We start from the raw sequence: 9,542 nt of genomic DNA, 5'->3' as shown, positions 1-9,542 counted from the left end.
GAAATACTTAGTAGGCCTATCCTTTCTTCCCTGAATTCATATATAGCAAACCATGATTTGATTTCTCATCAAACAGTAGTAGTTTATTACAGGTAAAAATAACTTACTCTTTGTTATGACCGGCTCGTAGGCCACAACGGAAAGGCAAGGAGACATACACGAGTTTACAAAACCACGGCACATTTATTGTGGTAAATGCAGAGATAGGTGGTCGAGGGGAGAGGGTCGCTCAGTTCGTCCTTCTGCAGCCGCTTTGGAGAGAGACTCCGGGCCGCTGGGATTAATAGCACCGGCTACGGAGGTGTCCGTGATCGCGCTGATTACCCTCTTCAGCTCCACCCCACCGTAAGCCCTGCAACACACCTGCACAAAGGCCCTGGGGCCGTCACACTCTTCTATAACAACAGTTGTAGGTTCAGTTCGGTTAGTTAGTATAAAATATCAGCTGTACCGACGCCATTATTACACTGATGTTCCCCGAAAAAAGCGGGCGGAGCCTCTCTGGTGGTTGACTAATCAGAACAGAGTGGCCAAGCTGACCAATCGGAGCACACTAGGCTCACAGGGGAGGGGGGGGCAAGAGCTCCAACGAGTCGTTTAGTGGAGAAAGTGAATACTGCTGAATACACATGCTTGACAGAGATGCTGTATGCGAAACCAATGTGAGTTTGGAAAATTGCACAGTATAAATCTATTTTAGTATACCTCAACAATGTAATTATGATCAGTGGAAATGGCCATGACATGGGCCCTTTAAGTCATAACCAAAGGAAAAACAATGCAGATCAGACTTAGAAAATGGTTGACACATATTTCTTCTTCTTGTTTGCCCCTCGGCTTCCATCATATTGTGTCAGGCTGCATTACTGCTTGTATTTATAAAAGCTGATTGGAATTTCAGCCAATATCTAAAATGTATTTCAGATATCACATGTTCTCTTCAATCTTTCCAATGAAAACCATCAACAAAAATATGTAATTGAAGAAAAAAAAGAGTATTTAAAAAATGTACAGGCTTTTCCCCCCCAATTCATAAATACATATTTTATGTTTATATGTAAGAAAGATTATAATTAAAAATAGTAAGGTTTTTTACGTATATAATGTATCATAAAACATTGGCTACTTTCAATGCATAGCATTCTGCTTATACAATGTATATAAATAAACAAAATGCGTTGTAAAAATTAAAATTACAAAGTATTTTTTCTAATGACTTAAAATGTTAAGTAAAACATTACTTCATACTTGCTGGTAACTCAATTTATTTTGTAATTAAGTTGTGAAAACATAATAATTGTATAATGCCTTACCCATTTACTATCCTGAGGCATTTGCATATAAAAAAGCTGGTGCTTGTGCTAATAGATAGCTTGAAGTCACGAGAAATATAAACACATCTTAAGTGTCAGTGAATGACCATTACTTATGAACAGTGGTGTAAAGTAACTAAGTACATTTACTCAAGTACTGTACTTACTTGAGTATTTCCATTTTTTTCTTCTTTGTATTTCTCCCCCACTACAATTCAGAGGTAAATCGTGTACCTGCACTGCATGTATTTTATACCTTTAGTTACTTTACAGATGTGGATGAATGATGTGAAATATAATCAAGTGTTCAATCAGACTTTAGTTCCACCTGGAGTAAATTCACAAGCTACCCTGCAGTATACAAAGTCATTCAAACTAGCTGCACCTTTACCAGCTTTGAGAACACTTTCATGATCAATCATTATAAAAGATATCATATATATTATTCTGAAATGGGACAATCTGCACAATGATTAGTACTTTTGGTACTTTTACCATGTTTATTTTTGAAGCCAATATGTTTAAGTAACATTTGGATTACAGGACTTTAGCTTGTAAGAGAGTATTTCTACACTTCTCCCACCTCTGCTTGTGAACAATTATGAAACTTGAACAGATGACATTTAAACACAATTATGAAATTCTAAAAAGTGTTTAATTAATCAAAGTCAAAGTCAAAGTCAAAGTCAGCTTTATTGTCAACATTTCTACATGTGTTATACATACAGAAATCTCGAGATTCCGTTTCCCGCAGTCCCACAGTGTGACATATATACATAAAACAAGATACCTAGGGCCTAGATAAACGGGGTATACAACTAAGTAATAGTATTAATAAGTGCTGGTTTAATAATATATTTAAAAACACATTATTATTTCTAAATAGCGTTATGAACATTTAGTGATTACTAATAACAATGCTTAAGGCACATTCTATTATGTGCATTATAAGTAGATCTATAATGCTTATTAGAAATGGGTGTCATAGAAAGTGTTACCCAACATTACTCTTGTTGTAATTTAGCATGTTCACAAGTAAACAATCTAGAAGCTACATTTCACAAAGGTGCAAATACGGATTCTATGTCTGGTCCTCTTCCAACACAAGCACAAAAACATACACTTGCTACAATGACAACAACAACATGACAACATGTATTTACCTATTCAAACTGTGACCAATTATTTTTTTTCAAGCAAAAGAAGTTCCTTCTCTCTAAACAGTCCATGAGGGGATGCAGCACCCCCGTCTTGGACATTGTCCCACAGCGCCTCTTGGGTTCAGGGCAGGCGTTCAGTTGTTCCTGCAGAGGCATCCTGTTCACCCACAGCCACCTCCCTGCCAGGAAACGGAGCCCGATCCAAACCTCTGCTGTCTCAGAATCTTGGACCTTTTTTCTGGCAAGCAAGTTGTCGCCACCGAAGTCCATGTGAGCGAGATCATAGACATGATTTAAGTATGTGTCACTTACACTGGGGTCTATGTCAAGATTCCTGCAGTGTTCCAGAGCATCCTCCCATGTCTTGTTCTCTTTCACAAAGATTACATCATCATAACCATCATAACACACAAATTAAAGTTGTTTATCGCATTCGTCATCATGCCACTCCAACACAGTTGCCAATGAAACACAATCCTGGTTTCCATCTACGTCATTAGGTTGATTGGTTTCCCATTTTGTTAAGGTGCTTTCATCTCCATCAGACCAATTCCACTCATCGTGATTAGTTGTGTCTCTTTGGAGACCAATCCAGTACCAAGAAGGAAACGACTGTGACTGGATTGCATCAATGTCCTTCTCATCTCTGATAGTTGCCAGGTCAGTATGGTGCTCCCTGCAGTACTCTTGGGCTGAAGACCAGTTCATTCTGAGCGGCACGTGAATAAACATTCTTTGATGTTGTGAGGTCTGCTCGATCAGGACCAGGTGGAAGATCAAGTTGAGGATGAGGATGGTGGAGCAGCCCTTCGTCAACATGATTCCAGAGGTGTCTTGTCTTTGCTTGTTGGCAGCTTTGACTTTCAGCTCATAGATACTCACACTGTATTCTCCCCCTGGTAAAACAAACGTTTTAAATCAAATCCAAGGGGATGTGACACGCAAATTGAATTACTACCACCTGTCTACCAATGACAGGAGCCCGAAACTTAGACTGTCCTACCTCCACGACCCTGACATCAAAGTGACCAATCATGTCACCCTGACTCATATGGGATGGTACACACACAACACGGCTCACCCAGTAAATACATTCTTAAATGAAACCGTGGGATTAATGTTCTATTACGTACTCATTTTGTAGGCAGCATAGCTCTTGTGATATCACCATTTTTAATAATATTTTAGCTGCTGCATTACCATGTTTGAGACAATGTATTAATAATGCAGTTAGCGATGATGAGAAAAACCAATTCATTCATGTTTTTAATATGTACGCATGTACATTAATAAACTTTTCTTTAGTCAGAGACCACTTTTATAAATATCTGTCACAGTTTATCATCTATGGACAGATCTTTCAAAGTCTAAAACACTGTCAAGGAGGAACGAACATATACAGAATTGAAGTCAAGGAGACCCTGTACCTGGAGAGACGGACGTGCAATAGATTTTCAGATATATATTTTGTTGTAATATCCAAAGTACTTATTTAAATATTAAACCGTTAAAACTACAAGTTACTTCTAAAATATAGAAGTGTAAGTGGCACTGTTTTAAGGAAATGCACTGACTGTTGTGTCTCGCCAGATTTGTTAGTATTATTTCTCTGTTTAGTTCATATTGTCAAGTCCGCGTCTGCCAACCCTTTTTTGTTGTCTGTCATTTCCTGTTTTACTTTGTGAGATCCTTCTCTAATTTCAGGTAGTTTGACTCCTACCTGGTCAGGTGTGCCAATTGACCTGATTACCTGCCCCGCCCTTATTGTTTGCACCTGTGGAGTCCCTTGTATGTGTATTTATTCCCTGTTTTCTCTGTGCCAAGTGCCAGATCGTTTTGATTCTTGTGATGCCTGTCAGCCAGTTGTGTTCTGTGCTACAGTGAATTTAGGTTAGCTTTTGAGAAGTCTTTTGAGCGTTTTTGTATTATATTGTAATATCGCCACAAGTAAATCCTTTTTTGAATCATCTTTTGTCTGGAGTCGTGCATTTGGGTCCTATCATTTTGTGTGTGCCCCAGTCGTAACATTACGATCTGGCCAACAAATGGACTCAGCCGACTTTCAAACCCTGAGAGCAGCGCTCTCATCTCAGGCTCAACGCCTGCGGCAGCAGGAGGAGGACATGACGGGCATAAACCAGGGAGTGAAGGCCCTGACTGACAGCCAGAGTGAGTTTCGTGATGCGGTTACGACGCAGATCAATCGTCTGGCTGAACAGTTCCATAATATACTCACTCGTTTGGATAGTGTGCCCGCCGCTTCTTCCGACGTGGCTGCCCCAGCCCCAGAGACTACAGCTGATTTTCTCGTGCCAAATTCCATGATTCGTCTTGCTCCTCCTGCGAAGTTCTCAGGCGAGTCTGGTAATTGCAGTCCTTTTCTAACTCCGTGTGACCTGCATTTTACCTGCCTGCCTGCTGCTTTCCCCAGCGATTCAGCCAAGGTGGCGTTCATTGTGTCCCACCTCACGGGAAGAGCGGAAGCCTGGGCTACGGCGGAGTGGGCACGGAACTCTCCGGTGTGTAAATCATTACAACTGTTCATTGAGACTATAAAAAAAATCTTTGACCGAACCACACCGGGGAGAGAAGCTGCCAGAGCCCTGACACAGATCTCCCAGCAGAATCAGAGTGTGTCTGATTACGCCATTGACTTTCGCACTTTGGCCACGGACAGTGGATGGAATGAAGACGCACTATATGATATGTTTCTCAGCGGACTCAGTGACTGTGTGCGGGATCTTCTTGTTCCTCTTGATCTTCCGCCGGATTTGGACAGTATGATCGCCTTGGCTATACGCACAGACACTCGGCTGCAAGAGCGACGGAGGGAGAAAGCCAGGAAAGCGTCACCTCCGCTAGCCAAACGAGGAAGCTCACCTCCTGCACGATCTCCACGACGGCCCGGATTTCGTACCCACTATTCCTCCTCTACCGTGAAACCTGCTTCGTGGACCACAGAAGAGGAACCCATGCAGCTCGGAAGGGCCAGGCTGTCTCCCGAGGAAAAGCAGCGGCGTCTCCGGGACCGTTTATGTTTCTACTGTGGGAAGCAGGGACATTTCCTGGGAGCCTGCCCGTTAAAAGACGGGGCTCACCAGTAAGACGGAGGGTGCTGGTGAGCCGACTGACAACCGCAGATTTTCCTTCACGTTCCATGACCCAAGTAGAGGTTAGTAATAATGAGCACAGCATATGTTTGAAAGTACTAGTAGATTCAGGGGCTGACGCTAATTTAATGGACTGGGGGTTAGCTAAACGTTTGAAAATTGCCTCCGTGCCTTTGACTCAGACACTTGAGGCTAGCGCTCTTGACGGTACTCTCATGTGCAAAGTGACTCATAGAACCATGCCTCTTAAAGTAACTATTGATCATGAACACACAGAGCATATGACTTTTCATCTGTTTGATTCTGCACAACATGCAGTAATTCTGGGCTATCCCTGGTTGTGTAGACATAACCCTCACATTGATTGGCGGACTGGTAAAGTTTTGGGGTGGGGAAGCGACTGTTCTCATTCGTGTTTCAGGGAAAAAAACTGCTGAAACTGTGAGAGCCCATTATAGACACTGACATGGAAGATGAAAGTAGCCAAGACTCAGACTTCCCCGACCTTTCGAACGTGCCCAGCTGCTACCGAGATCTCAAGGAGGTGTTCAATAAGACTAAAGCGACTTCCCTTCCTCCTCATCGCACCTATGACTGCGCCATCGATCTCCTGCCTGGGTCCCCCTTGCCCAAGGGAAGACTGTACTCTCTCTCTGCTCCAGAGAGAGAGTCTATGAGGGAGTACATAGACGGCTCTCTCAAAACGGGCCTCATCCGTCCCTCGTCATCTCCCGCCGGAGCTGGTTTTTTCTTCGTCGAGAAGAAGGATGGATCCCTGAGACCCTGCATCGACTACAGCCCCCTAAACGGCATAACCATAAAAAACAGGTACCCCCTTCCGCTTATGGCCTCAGCGTTTGAACTTTTGAAAGGTGCTAGAGTTTTTTCAAAACTAGACCTGCGTAACGCTTACCACTTAGTAAGGATACGGGAGGGGGACGAGTGGAAGACTGGTTTTAACACTCCAAGCGGACATTATGAATATTTGGTAATGCCTTTTGGTCTAACAAACGCACCTGCAGTTTTTCAGGCTCTCATAAATGATGTGTTGAGGGAGTTTTTGAATCATTTTGTTTTTGTCTATCTTGATGATATTTTGATTTTTTCCCGTGATGAGGATTCACACGTTCCTCATGTTCGCCAAGTATTAAGGAAGTTGTTGGACAATCAACTTTATGTAAAGGCTGAAAAATGTGAGTTCCACGTCAGTTCCACTTCATTTCTGGGTTTCATCCTGGGTCCTGACCAGATAATGATGGATCCTGCTAAAGTGAGCGCTGTGGCTGATTGGCCCACACCCTCTTCCAGGAAAAAAGTCCAACAGTTCCTTGGATTTGCAAACTTCTACAGGAAGTTTGTTAGGAATTTTAGTTCTATTGCCGCACCTATGCATGTACTCGCCTCTCCTTCTGTTCAGTTTGTGTGGACTCCACAGGCAGACCAAGCTTTCCAGAAGTTAAAAAAGGTGTTCACAACAGCTCCAATACTTACCATCCCGGATCCTCAACGACAGTTCACGGTGGAGGTGGATGCCTCCAACGAGGGCATCGGGGTGGTCCTCTCACAGAGGGCAGAGAAAGACAGTAAGCTCCATCCGTGTGCCTACCTTTCACGTAAATTGTCTGCTGCTGAAAGAAACTATGATGTAGGCAATAGAGAGTTATTAGCCGTGAAGGTAGCACTGGATGAGTGGAGGCACTGGCTAGAGGGGGCAGGACAGCCATTTATTGTGTGGACAGACCACAAAAATGTGGAGTACATACGCAAGGCTAAGAGGTTAAACTCCAGACAGGCACGATGGACCTTATTTTTCAATAGGTTTAACTTCACTCTCTCCTACCGTCCTGGCTCACAGAACACCAAACCTGACGCGTTATCCAGGCTTTTTGACCCAGAGGCCCTTTCCAAGGAGACCGAATCCATTCTACCACCCACTCGGGTAATAGGAGGGGTGACATGGCCAGTTGAGGCTAAGGTAAACCGAGCATTAGAGGGAAAAACTGTACCCAGCGGAGGTCCTCCTAACCGTCTCTTTGTTCCCCCATCTGTCCGCTCTGACGTGATTCACTGGGCTCACACGTCTGTACTAACATGTCATCCAGGTATTAAAAGAACTATGTACATGATAAAACAAAGGTTTTGGTGGCCTAAAATGGAGAAGGAAGTAACTGAGTATGTGGCAGCCTGCACTACCTGTGCTCGGAATAAGACCTCTACCCAGTCTCCCATGGGTCTACTGCAACCTTTATCCATTCCAAGCCGCCCATGGTCTGACATCTCGCTGGATTTTGTCACTGGACTGACGCCCTCTGCAGGTAACACCACCATCTGCACTGTTGTGGACAGATTTACCAAGATGACTCACTTTATCCCCATGCCTAAATTGCCCTCTGCTAAAGAGACAGCAGAAGCTCTTTTATCTCATGTTTTCAGGTTGCATGGTTTTCCTCGAGATGTGGTGTCAGACCGTGGGCCGCAGTTCGTTTCCCAGTTTTGGAAGGAATTCTGCAGCCTGATAGGAGCCACTGCCAGCCTCACATCTGGTTACCACCCACAGGCTAATGGTCAATCAGAGAGGATCAACCAGGAACTGGAGACGTGTTTAAGGTGTCTGGTGTCCCAGAATCCCACAACTTGGAGCAAGCAGCTGATATGGGTGGAGTATGCCCACAACACCCAACCTACATCTGCCACGGGTCTCTCCCCGTTTCACTGCGCCTATGGTTACCAACCTCCTCTTTTTCCAGAAGTAGAGAAGGAAGTGACTGTCCCATCAGCACATGCCCTGGTGAGGTGGTGTCGCAGAGTCTGGGCAGGAGCCCGCCAGATTCTCCTGAAGAGTGCTGCTCGCATGAAGAAAGCAGCAGATCGACATCGTCGTCCTGCACCTGCCTACAGACCCGGGCAGAAGGTTTGGCTATCTACGAGAGATCTACCCCTATGTGTGGCCTCCAGGAAGCTGGCTCCGAGGTTTGTGGGTCCGTTTCCCATAACCAAAGTTATTAACCCGGTGGCTGTTCGCCTGCGCCTGCCCAGGTCCCTGAGAGTTCATCCTACCTTTCATGTTGCTAAAGTCAAACCGGTTCGTGAGAGTCGTTTGGTTCCTCCATCCAAGCCCCCTCCTCCCCCCCGGATGTTAGACGGCGGTCTGATCTACGACGTCAAGAAACTGCTAGCAGTCAGGAAGAGAGGACGTGGCCGACAGTTCCTGGTAGACTGGAAAGGATATGGTCCAGAACATCGGTTGTGGGTACCAGCAAGCTTCGTTGTGGATCAGAGCCTGATAAATGACTTTTTCAGGCTAAATCCACAGGACTCTGGGCCGTCCGGAGTCGGCCGTAGAGGGGGGGGTACTGTTGTGTCTCGCCAGATTTGTTAGTATTATTTCTCTGTTTAGTTCATATTGTCAAGTCCGCGTCTGCCAACCCTTTTTTGTTGTCTGTCATTTCCTGTTTTACTTTGTGAGATCCTTCTCTAATTTCAGGTAGTTTGACTCCTACCTGGTCAGGTGTGCCAATTGACCTGATTACCTGCCCCGCCCTTATTGTTTGCACCTGTGGAGTCCCTTGTATGTGTATTTATTCCCTGTTTTCTCTGTGCCAAGTGCCAGATCGTTTTGATTCTTGTGATGCCTGTCAGCCAGTTGTGTTCTGTGCTACAGTGAATTTAGGTTAGCTTTTGAGAAGTCTTTTGAGCGTTTTTGTATTATATTGTAATATCACCACAAGTAAATCCTTTTTTGAATCATCTTTTGTCTGGAGTCGTGCATTTGGGTCCTATCATTTTGTGTGTGCCCCAGTCGTAACACTGACACATGTTCTACAATGCTCACAGCTTAGTTTTGTATAATTTGTTTATGTACAGTAGATCCGACAACCAGGTAAATATTCTCTTCCTCTCAGTCTAGTTCAAACCAGTCTGTAACAAAAGCTCACTTTTGCTTGTATTTCAAAGCTGCA

Source organism: Trematomus bernacchii, unplaced genomic scaffold, assembly GCF_902827165.1.
Source record: "Trematomus bernacchii unplaced genomic scaffold, fTreBer1.1, whole genome shotgun sequence".
Classification (NCBI taxonomy): Eukaryota; Metazoa; Chordata; class Actinopteri; order Perciformes; family Nototheniidae; genus Trematomus; species Trematomus bernacchii.
The sequence above is the reverse complement of the archived record's forward strand: the minus strand, read 5'-3'. Positions refer to the sequence as shown.